The sequence below is a fragment of the Gordionus sp. m RMFG-2023 genome, chromosome 1 (assembly GCF_954871325.1).
Source record: "Gordionus sp. m RMFG-2023 chromosome 1, tfGorSpeb1-WG-v2, whole genome shotgun sequence".
NCBI lineage: Eukaryota > Metazoa > Nematomorpha > Gordioida > Chordodea > Parachordodidae > Gordionus > Gordionus sp. m RMFG-2023.
In genome coordinates, this window is record NC_088775.1 from 63596874 (window position 1) to 63611174 (window position 14301).

The following is a 14301-nucleotide window of genomic DNA, read 5'->3' on the forward strand; positions in this document are numbered from 1 at the left end:
TTTGAGAAGAAAGGGTAAATAATATTTTTTATTTATAAAAATGAGTTTTTACAAATCAAACAATCATACACCCTTATTTTCCAAAAAGTGAGTTTTTACAAGGGCTAATATCAAAAAATAAATATCATTCAATTTTTTCAAGTAAATTAAATTATAAGTACTTATATTTTTTTACATTTAGAATACATCAATTTTAGCTTCTGATGATATTCCCACTCTTTCTAGATAGATGAACCTAATATTTATTCCTCTTCAGGTTTAATACATTAATATTTTTAAAATTATTCTTATGTTTTTATTTTAGATAACAAGCCCTGTCTTAACCTCTCTTAATGATTGTACAGATGCTGATTAAGCAACTATTATCCTGGTAAATTATTATTTTTTATTTAATAAAATGAGTTTTTACAAGGGTTGATGTCAAAAAATAATTATCATTCAATTATTAATTTAGCCAGGGTTGGGCAAATTTTCAGAAAATTGTATTCGGATACAGATACTTTATAAAATTTTGTATTTAAGATACAAGATACTTTAGAAAAATTTCAATAAGATACAAGATACTTGTATTTTTTTAAAAAAAAGTATCTAAGATACAAGATACTTTTTTAAAAAACTTTAAATAGTCAAAATCAAAATGTACAAAGCTTTATTTTCTTATCTATAATATAAATTTATAAAAAAATATTTAAAATAAATTGTAGAAAATAACAAATTTATTATAAAAGATAATGCGATATTCCATTTAATAATTATATAATTAGTAAATTATAATAAATCAGCATCATAAATCAGCATTATTTCTTAATATTATTAATTTTTCAAATAATTTATCGTTCAATTTTTGACGATTTAGTCTATTAACCATATTAGCAAAGCTAAATAATCTTTCAACGGGGGCTGAGGAGCGTAATATTCTGTTAAATTTAATAAATATTTCTTTTATATATTTATAACTATTTAACATATTTATCCTCCGCCTATCATCTTTCATATAATTTAGGATCTCTATTCCAATATCATTTATTGAATTATTAGAATTGGATGTGGTACTTTTAAAGCAAAAGTAATCATCATCTTCATCAATTGAAGATTTTGTTGAAGTATTAATTTCAATATTATTTTTAAAAACAATTAAAACTTCATGTAATAACAAATCCTGAAGGTATTTTTTTTCTTTTTCACCATCAATCCAACGATTTTTAAAATAGGGATGAGAAATAGTTGCCAAAAATGCACTTTTAAAATTGTTATCAAAATCATATATATTTTTAAATCTTTTATTTAAAGAATTTTCTATGGCAATAGCTAATGGTTTGCAAAATTGTAGATTGGTTTGAATTAAATTTGTAATTTTTTTAACGACATTTAAAATTGGAGCTGATTCTCCATAATAGCAGTTGATTTCCCTCTGTATTTTGTCAATCGTTATAGCCAATGGGGCCATTATATTGCAATATTCTTCTAAATATTGAATTTCAATATCTTTTAATTTAGGAAATTCTAATTTTTGACATAATTTAGGAAGTTCGCCTTTAAATTTTAATAAACTATGAAGACTATCATACAAACTATTCCATCTAGTGCAACAAGGTGTAACTAATTGTTTTCCTAAAACTGCTTTGATAAGTTCTGCAGTTTTAGGCCTATTATTTGCATTCCATAGCTTAGTACATTTAGCTATTGCAGGATGATGAATTTTAGAAATGTTAGGAGATTCCTTAATAGCTCTCTCGACATCTGTTGTGGCAATTAGACTTATCGTATGGCACAAACAACGAATGTGTTGAGGCAATGTTATTGAGGCTTCTTTAGACCCTTAAATAAACAAATAAATAATTTTATTTGAATGAAATTTTTTACTAAATTTACAATATCATAATAAATTTTAAAGAAGTATTAAATAATACTTTCAATGATTTCGAATTCTATACATTCATCATCATTGATGTCAAAGTCATTCTCTACAGCTTCCATAGAATATCCGAACTCCTTGAAAGCTTTCTTAAAGTTAGAGCCGTTATCTGTAACAGTTGCTATAACTTTTTCGTCAATACCAAAGTCACGATGAATTTTATCAACTAATTCTGCTATTTTATCACAGGTGTGGCTTCCTGAAAATCTTCTCACAACAAGGGCTCGAGATTGTCTTTGTAAACTATCACTTGAGAGCTTATTTAAATATTTATTTAATTGAATTTATAAATAAAATAGCATATTATTTCATTACCCAGTGACAAGTCATTCCAAGAAAGCTTCTAGTCTTAGTAGACCAAAATCTGCAGTAGTGCAGATGTATGTCTGAGCTTTCAATAACTGTTTTAAATTATCAGTTTCATGTATGAAGCTTTCATCAATTTTTCTTTGCAAAGATCTTCGAGAAAAAATTTTAATTGGATTTCCAATACAGGATAATATTTCTAATAAATTGACAAGTAGAAGAAATAAGGATAAGAGAAAAAAAAATTGAATTTACTTTCCATCATTTTGTCAAATTCCTTTTGCTCAACTATGGATAATGGATGCATTCCTTTTACATAAGAAGTTAATAAATTATTAAATTTATCTTGAGATATTTTTTTCTTATTATCATTTGATAATTCTAATTTTTTTTGAGTTAATGATGTAATTTTCACTATTTCTTTTTGTTTTTTCTGTTTGTGTGATATTTTATGATGGGTCATATAATTTTTATATGATTCCAGATGACGTCTCTATAAGTGAAACAAATAATAAAATATTTTATATTAGATATACTAATTTTTTTGTAAAAAATTCTACTTTTAATGATAAAATTAGATGAAATATATTTATATTAAAATATTTATGAAACTTTTGTCTTAATTATAAATAATAATTAATACCCATTAAAATTTTATAAATATTTTTTGTAAAATTATATATTTTAAACATATATGTAAAAATTAAAAAAACACATGGTGAATTAAATATTGTTAAGTTCTATCATATAAAAATGGTGCCCCAAATATTTGGATTATATTTTGGCCTAGTGTTCAAATTAACAACCTCTTTTTTTATATATTAGTTTTCTTATTCATTTCATAAATGATTTTTATCAATATGAAAATTTATTTTAAAATACTTCCAAATTTAGCAACAGATATGGAATATGAAATAATAATGAATATGATTCATTATATAATTATATATTATACTTTTACTTTTAGATGCTTGACAAAATTTGATGACGAATCCGCAGAACCATTTATAGGTTTGTGGCATTCTTTACATTCTGCAGTAACTTTATTATGATCATCTTGAAGTACTTCAAAAAATTTTCCATTAAGTATGCTTAGTTTAAATTTATTATTATAATTTTCGGTTGAATAATCATCTGAAGACGAAGATAAACATATTATTCTATTTTCTTCTTCCATAATTTTAAAATAGACAGATATAAAACGATTCAAATATGGTAGTTCTAATTGTTAGCAAATTGCTATATGACGACCAACGTCATATATCAAAAATTATCTTAAAATATCTAAATTTTGATTAAATTTTTCATTTAAATCTTAAAACAATATCATTTTAAATTTTAATACTATTTAAATTAACCAATATAATTTTTTTTAAAGTATCTGTATCTTTTTGAATACAAAGTTGGTTAAGATACAAATACTTTTAAATAATATGTATCTTAGATACTGGATACAAGATACTTTCCAAAATTTTAAAAAATGTATCTTAGATACAAATATCCGCGATACTGGCTAACCCTGAATTCAGCCCATATTTATTTTGAGAAGAAAAGCAAAATAAGGGTAAATAATATTTTTAATTTATAAAAATGAGTTTTTACAAATCAAACAATCATCATACACCCTTAGTTTACAAAAATATAACATCAATAATTTAAACTTTCCCATTCCAGCTACACACATTCAAAATTATCTATATATATAATCCTCAAAAAACGTCAATCAAATTTAGCCAATAGTTTTTTTTTAAAACATATTTGTCCAATAAAAATGATTATAGCTTAATCGTTCCAATAGTAATCACCTTACCAAGCTCAGCATTCATACACTTACCATTTCATTCACTACATATCAAAGCAAAGATTAATATTCACATATCCAATATGAAATTTTATTTTCGTCTATTGAAAAAGTTCCCCTGACATTGATAGCATGGAGGTTATTTGTTTTGATGATTTTATTTTATATTTTAGATACAAACTCATTAAAATTTTAAGAATTCCATTATTACTTCCAAACCACTAAATAATTTCAATATGTAAAGGCAACTGAATTATGACAATGAGTTAGTATCCTTTATATCAATACTAGATGAAATTAGAGGTTGGACAAAATTACCTAGATTTCCTTAATTTCAGTTACAAGTTGCTTTCTTTTTATGATGATGATTTTTTTAATTTCAGTCACAAGTTGCTTTCTTTTTATGATGATGATTTTCCTTAATTTTAGTCACAAGTTACTTTCTTTTAATGTTGATATGATACTTTACTTATGATATCTTTCTTTTAATTTTATTTTATTTAGTAGCCTTTTTATTTTAACTTTATTTTGATATTATTTTAATTTTTATTATAGATGATTTAACAAATAATAATTAATTTTAATATTTATGAATCTCTAATATAATTTATTTTAATAATTATTATTTTTATAAATTATCTGGAAGGTAGACCTTTTATATCTTTATATTTTACTTCTTTCTTTGCTATATTCATTAACTTATTATGAAACTTACAGCTCAGGTATAGTTTCACCCTCTTATATTTTCATAGTTTCTATTAAATTTTATCTTATTCCATTAAATTTTATCTTATTCTATTAAATTTTATCTTATTCTATTAAATTTATCTTATTCTATTAAATTATTTATTTTTATGACAGACATTTTCATTTTATATTTATTATTTCTGTTTCATAAAATATATTTTTTTATAATTTTTATAGAACATTATAACTTTTATAGAATTTTTGTCTAGATAAACAAATAGAATATATTTACTTTTATATTATAGAATTTTATATTTTTATAATATTTAACTTCCCGATAAATATAATTAGTAGACAAAATATTAGAAATCTGCAAATACCAGAAATTAGAGATAGGTTTAACCATAATTTGTGTGAAAAGGTCATTAGATTTAAGGACATAGCCCTGTCTAAAATGGTTGAAGAATGCTGGTTAATGTTTAAAGAAGATATTCAGGAAGTGAGCAGGGCCTTAACAAATAACAATGCCCCGATTAGGAATAAATGGATATCAATGACAACTTCAATGATGATTAGAGCTTCGCTGCACAAATTACTTTGATAGAGAACTATGGAAAACCATCCAGATTGGCAAGATTTGCCAAAAAAATTCATGCGATTCCAGCATCTAATGTTTCCAGTGAACGGAATTTCAGTACCATTGGAAGGGTTATTGAAGAAAGAAGAACGAATTTAAATAACGAAATTATAGATAATATATTATTTTTAAATGATGAAAGACATAACCAGGTTCCGTTTTTAGATCGTTGTCTTTTAATGGAATTGCAGGATATTGTTCACACCTACAACCCCTTTACTTCTCAATTTTTGAGAGTATCTTCTATGATCCCTAATGGCTTAACATATCCTTAAACTTAAATTAAAAGCAAAGAAAAAAAATGCCTATTCAACAAACGCCTTACCCGTTCTAGAGTTACTGGTGGCCAAGATAATAAGGAACTTTGAACTCCTCTGGAGGTTTATTTTGTTTTTTATCTAATGTTTTATATCTATATGTTTATCTTATACACCGCCTCCAAATGATATTTCTATCACCACTACCACAATCCCTATGCCACCTCTGCCTAATTTTTAACAAATATAAGCATTTAATTCCACTATCATTCACCTCACTAGGAGTTAATATAAATAATACTTTATCCGATTCGCTGATGAACTTTCATGAATATTTAGAGGGATGTTCAAACGAGAAGGTGTAGTGCGGTCAATTTCATTAGCATTATTAATGATAAAATATGCTGTAGTTTTGTCATGGCCTTTATAACAATACTTACGACCGTTTTATGGTTGAGTTGACAATGTCGTTCATGATTCTATTTTAGAGGGGGATACCAAGAGTGACACTTTGGCAGAAATATTATTTTGCGTTCTTCTTTTACCAGTAGCCCAGGGCCTCAGCTTTATCAGGACGCAATGGGTGTTGTACACTGCTTTGGTAATCCGTCATTATTCATTACTTTCACCTATAACCTTAAATGGGATGATATTATACATTAATTATTTATTCTGCAGACGACTGCCCATATTTATTTTGTCGCTTTTTCCATCAAAAATTAAAATGTCATAAAGGATTTGCTCTTAATTTTACCAGACGCACAAAATAATAATTAATCCTCATCATTTTTTTTAAAAAATTACTTAAATTTAAATGGCAAGAAAAACACATTTCTTAAAAAATATATAAATAAATTGCATATAAGTTTCATTAGTATTGAATGGCATTTTTTAAATAGATAGCATTTTTTTTGTACTTAATATAAAGATATAGATAGCCCTTATCAAATTTTTTGATAAAAGGAGTTAACCCACTAATTGGTAAATCCGTGATTTCCCCTTCATGTGATGATAAATTATTTAGAAATTTAACTATCTCCGGGTTTGGGATAAAGTTTTGAAAATTAATATAGGTTGGACTGGGCTTGGGAAATATTCCTCAAGATTAATATTTGCTTGCACCTGACTTGGGAATATCTTTTACAAATTATTATGGGCCGGGCTAGGAAAAAATTTTCAAAATTAATGGGCTGAGCTAGGTTTGAGAAATTTTTTTAAAAAATTATAAGGTCTTTGACGCTTGGAAATTTTTTCCAAATATTATGAGCTTGGACCTGGCTTGAAATTTTTTAATGTTAAATGTTAGTCTTATGTAATCAGTAATATATTTACAAAGAATTTTGGTATTGGTTACAAGCTCATTTAAATATATTTTGACTCAAAAAATAGTTTCCACTCTTAGTCCTAATGGGTTGGACTCAATGACATTGGTTGGACTTGACCTAAATGGGGAGGGGGGTGGGTTTAAAAATAATATAAATTGGATATGATTTTTAAATAAAAGGTAACATCTTTCTTAAAAAAACTAATAAAATTCTCATTCTCCGTCATTTTTGACGGGCTATCTACTAGTTTTTATTGATTGTAAAAAGATTGATTTTTATTATTATACTATTGGAATTTATTAGATGAAAAATAAAGTGTTGTTCTTGTAGTTTAAAATTTATCATATCAGAGTCAAAAAAGTATTAATAATAAAATTCGTAATATATATAGTGTAGTTAAAAATAATTCCGATATATTTAATAAAAAAAGTATTGATATTCAGAGGCCATTAAATTCAGAGTTGAATTTAGGCATGAATATTAATGATATTATGGTGATTCAAATATAATGAATAAAATTTTAATGATTGGAAGAGAAATTAATCAGTGTTCGTGTCCTCGTGTAAATATAAAATTTGATAGACAGAATATAAAAATGTTGTTTGACACAGGGGCCAGCATTTCAATAATGTCTAGAGCAAATTGTTATAAATATTGGCCTAAGGGTACACTCGAGAAAGAAAACATGTGTGTTGAACAATTTGATGGGTCTGAAATTTTGGTTTTGGGTAAAACTAAATTAGAAGTGATTTCAAATGATTTAACAATTTTTCTTGACTTATGGGTGGTAGAAAAAGATGTAGAAACAATCATGGGTTGGGATTGAATTACTAAAATTGGTCCCATGAACAACTATTGGAATATTTTTACAACAAATAGTGATTTGATACTAAAAAATACTAAATGCAAAATTATGAATAATAATGTTATAAATAAAATTCATGAAATAGTAATATCAGATTTGATAGAAAAGGAAGTGAATCCTTCTATTAATCCTGATATGAGCGAAATTTCCGAGGAATTAATGGTTAACTTGGATAATGTTCAAAATAAAACTGAAATCAATGAAAATCAAATAGTTGATTTAGAAGTCATTAAATTGAAGAGAATTTGTGAAGATATATCTATTTTAATGGAAAAATATGGTATAATTTTTGAAGACAATTTGGGATGTCTTAATGATTATAAAGTGGATGTGAAATTAAAAGAGGGATTTTCACCTGTTTTTCTAGCATGTCGAAGAGTTCCTTTTGAGTGGAAAAAAGAAATTAACGACGAATTAGACCGTTGGGTTAAAGATGGCATTATTATTCCGGTGGATTATAGTGAATGGGCTACACCATTAGTTCCAGTGAAAAAAGCTAATGGGAAGTTAAGACTATGTGCTGATTTTAGAGTAACTTTAAACAGGTGGGTTGTTGAAGTTAAATATCCATTGCCCCGAATTGAAGAAATTTTGGCCAGTTTAAAAGGTGCAAAATATTTTTCTAAAATTAATTTTTCGTCAGCTTAGTAACAATTACCTTTAAAGGAGGAAATTCAAAAATTATTAACGATAACTACACCTAAATGATTATTTGCGTTTTGCAGATTACCATTTGGATTAAGTGTTTCAGCACCTATTTTCCAACGTACCATGGCATCTGTTTTTCAAGGGCTAGAAGGTGTATTTTACTATATGGATGATGTACTGATAACTGGGGTGACGCCAGAACAGCATAATTAACGTCTTGAAGAAGTTTTCAAGAGAATTCGTGATAAGGGCTTGAGGGCTAGCAAAGAAAAAAGTGTTCTAGGTGTAACTGAAGTAATATATCTAGGTCATCAAATTAATGGGGTTGAAGTGAAGCCTCTTGATAAAAATTTTAAAAATATATTTAATATGAATCAGCCAAGTAACAAAGCTGAAGTACAATATTTTTTGGGCATGTTGAATTATTATAATCGTTTTGTGGAGAATTTTGCAAAGGTGGCATCTCCATTGTACGATTTATTAAAAAAGGGGTTCCTTTTGAGTGGAAATTTGAACAACAAAATCCTTTTGAGATTTTGAAAAAGAAAATTGGTGAAGAACCTATTTTAGTGTGTTTTAATAATGATTTAGAAATAATTTTAACAGTGGATGCATCCAACAAGGGTGTTGGAGGCGCATTGTTACATATAATTGATGGGTTAGAAAGACCAATTTTTTTTTTCAAGAATCTTTCATGAAGTTGAAACTAGGTATTCTGTGATTGAACAGGAAGCCTTAGCGGTTATTTTTAGGTTAACCAAGTGTCGTGAATATTTGATTGGTAAAAAATTTGTGATTTATACTGATCATAAGCCATTGATTCATTTGTTCAAAAAAGATAACAAAGAATTGATGATGTCCCCAAGATTACAAGGGTGGTTGTTACTTGTGGGAAGTTTCAATGTGGAAATTAAATATCGGCGAGGAAAGGAAAATAATTTGCCTGATGTGTTGTCTAGATTAGGATCAGATTGTGCAAATCCGGAAATAATTGATAATATAATTTTGGATAGGGAAGATGCTTTAGTGTGTAATTTATCATATATATTGAAGGGAGGTCCTACAACGTGGGAAGACCTTAAATTGAATACTTTGAAAGACAGGGTTTAAGTCAAGTGAAATTGTGTTTAATAGGGAAAAAAAATTGGAAAATTAAACAAGATGCGTATAAGAAAATACAAAAAGAATTTTCAATTGTGGATGAGTATATAATGCGGGGAAATCGTGCTGTAATCCCATATAAATTGAGGGATAATATTTTATGTTTATTACATGCAGGTCATCAGGGTCAAAATAAAATGAAATCATGGGCTCGTGAATATGTGTGGTGGCCTGGTATGAATTTGGAAATTGAAAAAATTACAAATAAATGTGTACCATGTAATACGTGTGCTACAATGCCCCGTAAAGAAATGGGAGGTGTATGGCCAAAGTCAAATCAACCATGGGAAAGGGTTCATATTAATTTTTTTGACTTGGATAAAAATACATATTTCTTAATTGTAGATTCATATTCTAAGTGGATTGAATATGAAGAGGTTAATGGGTTAACAACCAAAGTTGTTATCAAATTATTAAAAAAATTATGGTCAAAGTTTGGTATTCCTAAAATTATTGTGTCAGATGGAGGTCCAGCGTTTATAAGTGAAATTTTTAAACATTTTTGTACCTCATTGCAAATAAACCATATGTTGACTCCGCCATATCATCCTAGTTCTAATGGTCAGTCTGAAAGAATGGTAGCCATAGTGAAAAATTGGATAAAAAAGCCAAAATAGAAAAAACTGAAATTTGGATGGCTCAGTTATATTATAATAATTCTAAAAATAAAGAAGGTTTTACTCCTGTGGAATTATTTTTAGGTCGAAAAACCAGATTACCTTTAGATTTTCTTAAATCAAAGGGAAGTTTTAGTAAATTACCATGTGATAAAAACAACACAAAATTTCCTGTGGGACAAATGATTTGGGCTAGAATTTTAGAGAATAAAAAAAAATGGGAAAAGGATTGTATTTTAGAAAATTTAGGAAACAAATTAAATCGTGTGAAGTTTATAGACGGAATTAAGGAAATCCGTCATAATGATCAATTGAAAATACGTAGATAAACTATTAGTTATTTTCAGTTGATGTTATTCCCAAAAAATGTATTATAAAATTGTGGTTATTCAAAAAAAACATTGTATTCCAAAATTAATGTATTCTCAAATTTAAGTTATTCTAAAGTTAATGTGATATAAAATTATTATGTTAAGTTATTAGAAGTAATGGGGAACCGAAGTTAATGTGATATAAAATTAATATATATTTAGAATTATGTGAATATTAGTCTAATTATAAGAATTAGCTGTATTATAGTAATGATTATTACTCCATTTATCATGATATTGTGATATGGTTGATTCTTAATTAATTTGTGACACTCAATTTTTCCTGATGATTTAAGTTGAGGTTTGACTTAATAAATTTTTCCAATGATTTAAGTTAAATAATCAGTTTCTTTTTTTAAAAAAAGAAATGGATAAAAATTGATCGTGTGGTAAATATATAAATTTCTTGGTTGAAGAGAAGTTTATAGAAGTGTGTTGTTTGTAAGATAAAAATAAAATGTAAGATAAAAACAAAACGAACTGTGTAGTTAAATCGTTTTAATTAATAAAATGTAAAATAAAAACAGAAGTGTTGTTTATTAATGAATTTAGTTAAATTGTGAAGCAAATAAAATGTTTATGAATTGAAATAAGATGGTTAATTCAAAACAGACAAAGGTTTAAAATATTTTTAGTTTACAAGAAAACATAAAATAGTGAATTAGTAAAAACAAAAGTTGAAATTTGTTTTAAAAGGAAAAGGGGGTATAAAGTTTTATTATGATGTTAAAAGAATTTTTATTATATTTTTTTTCATAAGAAAAAAAGAATTTTTATATTAGAATTTTTTTCATTTTAAAAATATTTTTTGTAAAAGTTGAAATGATTAGGGAATTGCCCTTAATAGGCTGTGAAATTTTCTCAAAATAATTATAATCCCAAAGTCAGTGAAAGACTTGAAGATAAAGAAACCATCTCATACGGGCAGAAAGTGTTTTAGATGCCAAAGTACTGATCATTTACTTGCTGAGTGTAAAACACCGGCGTACTTATTAAGAAACAAAATGTGTCCTTCCAAATTTTACAGTGAGGAAGATGGTGAGGATCAACCGAGCTGTTCAAATAATTATAATGTGACAAAAAAAGGAAAATTGGGAGTGATGGATTATAATAAAGTAAATGAATTGGATTATCGAGTTAAATATTATGGCAATCGTGTGTGGCCGCCTAGGACGTATCAAGGAAATAGATTATATTCAAGAGATAGACCAATAAATTCTTTACAAAAGTCCATGAAAAGAAGTGATTTCGATTTTACAGATGTAGGCCATACTAGTTATTCTATGAAACCGGAAGAAATTCGAGACTCAATCAAGAATGGAGAGGAATACACCAATGCCGAGATGGAAGAAATTAAATTATTAAGACAAGATAATTAAAAATTTTATTGTGGCAAATTTTTAGTACATTCATTTTGTGAATTTATTTTCATTTATTTAGTGCACATGTCCTTGGCCTTTTTTGGGTGGACATGTTGTAAATAATAAAATATTTATATTTAGATATATAGGATTATATTTAGAAGAATGTCAATCAAATATTATTATTTTTATTGATTGTAAAAAGATATTGATTTTTATGATTATACTATTGGAATTTATTAGATGAAAAATAAAGTGTAGTTCTTGTAGTTTAAAATTTATCGTATCAGAGTTAAAAAATAAACAAATTATACTCTTTATTTATAGCAAATCTCCATTATTGAATATTCACAAATTGTATTATCTCCTCATCCAATCCCCAGTTCCAGTGAGGCGCATACTTTGCATGAGGTATTTTATTTAAATAAAATTTATATGATAACTTTTGAAGAAAATAAATTATGATTATTAGGATATTTAAATATTTCTAACATTTATGTAAAACTTAATTATAATGTAACTAAGAATAAAATGACCATTTGGCTAATATTTTATAAAAATATAGTTTTTCTAAATTAAACAAATTATACTCTTTATTTATAGCAAATCTCCATGATTGAACATTAACAAATTGTATCATCTCCTCATCCAATCCCCAGTTCCAGTGAGGCGCTTACTTTGCATGAGGTATTTTATTTAAATAAAATTTATATAATAACTTTTGAAGGGAATAAATTATGAGGATATTCAAAGTCCAAGTCTTATTCAGCTATACAAAAAAAAGGAACCAAATGACCAATTTCACTTCATATTATTTAGGATGACAAATATTTTGATTAATTTCATAATTGCTATAGGCCCTTGTCAGCCATGTACAAATAAATTTCAATATCCTGTTACTCTCAAGAGGTTTTAAATTATATAATTTTCATAATTTTTACCCATCCATTATTTCTATACCAGTATTTATTTTTTTTACTTTTTAAACAGGAGCATGAATATAACCTATTATAGAAAGGTTAATATAGATGGTTCCCTCAACCCCAGAAATTGGCTATCTTATAGCACTACTTGACAAAGTTATTTGTCTATATTGTATTATGTTTAGTGGCCCTAAGTCCAATACTTTTTGGACTCAACTTGGAGTAAATAATTAGAAAAACATAAAGCATGACTTAGAGAGACACGAAGCATCTTCTCTTCATAAAGATTGTGGCAAACATGACTTGGCTTGCAAATAAACGCATTCAAGATCATTTGCTATCAAATAAGCTTGATATTAAATAAACCATATTTCATAATAAGACGACCCAAATTTATTTATTAAAAACAACAACAATCTAATATATAATATGTAGAAAAATATAATATAATAAATCATAATTATCCAATTCTTCATCTCCCAAAGGTCCACAGCTGACATCTTCTACCATTAATCCAATATCTCCAACTAGGGGTTTTTCCTAACAATGAAACCCCATGTGATCATCATCTCTTCTTCTTCCCCCAAGGAAAACTTAATTCCCCTGTCAGAAAATAACTGACATTTTATGTATTATATTTAATTTATTTCTTCTTTTTTTCAACAATTACAACACGCCCACCCTTCACAAGCCCAGAGTCCCTTTCTCTGTGGTGGTGTTGTATCGAATCGCCATTTGAATTGTATCGACCCTGAATTGTATCAAATCATTTTTTTGAAATGTATCGAGACGCCTTGAAGACGTTTAGGGAATTTATCGAACCATCTTCCCTTATGATGGTTTATAATATAATATCTCCGATACATTTCAATATATAATCGCGGAAACACATATTATCAATAATGACATGTACATTGGGGTATCTGCATTTATAAACTATGGAACATTAATATGGACAATGTAATATCAGCCAAACATAATAATTCATTCATCTTAAGTCATTTGGGAAATATGAGCCATAATATACATTATTTGGGTATGATTCATGGTAATTAAGAAATAATGATTTTACATATAATAATGTAATGTGAACATATTGTCTGTGTGTGAAATGCAATTTCAACACATGTAGTCTTCCTTCTGTCATGTGAAAAACACAAAGCTACATCTTTATAAATATCTCCTAAAATGAATATAAAAATCCATCTTTAGGTATTAAAAATAATTGCAAAACTTTGCCGAACAAAGATTATAAATAAAATTACAATACATACGTATATAAATACATTTAATATTATATATGAAGGAACAAATATATAATATGTAGAAAATATTTTCCATCTAGGAATTACTCAGTATCCTAAGAAAAATATACCATTTCTACCTAACTCTGTCATCACAATTAGCACAAATTCACAAAAATGTAG

At 26.7% G+C, this 14301-nt stretch overlaps 1 long non-coding RNA gene across 1 annotated transcript; it reads left to right on the forward strand.

Annotated features, from left to right (window-relative positions):
* Positions 1–12278: 12278 nt before the first annotated feature.
* LOC135922834 (uncharacterized) lies at positions 12279–12747 on the forward strand. The gene is made up of 3 exons (XR_010571046.1): positions 12279–12362; positions 12555–12638; positions 12679–12747. It is a non-coding gene; the product is annotated as an uncharacterized LOC135922834 (long non-coding RNA).
* Positions 12748–14301: the final 1554 nt, after the last annotated feature.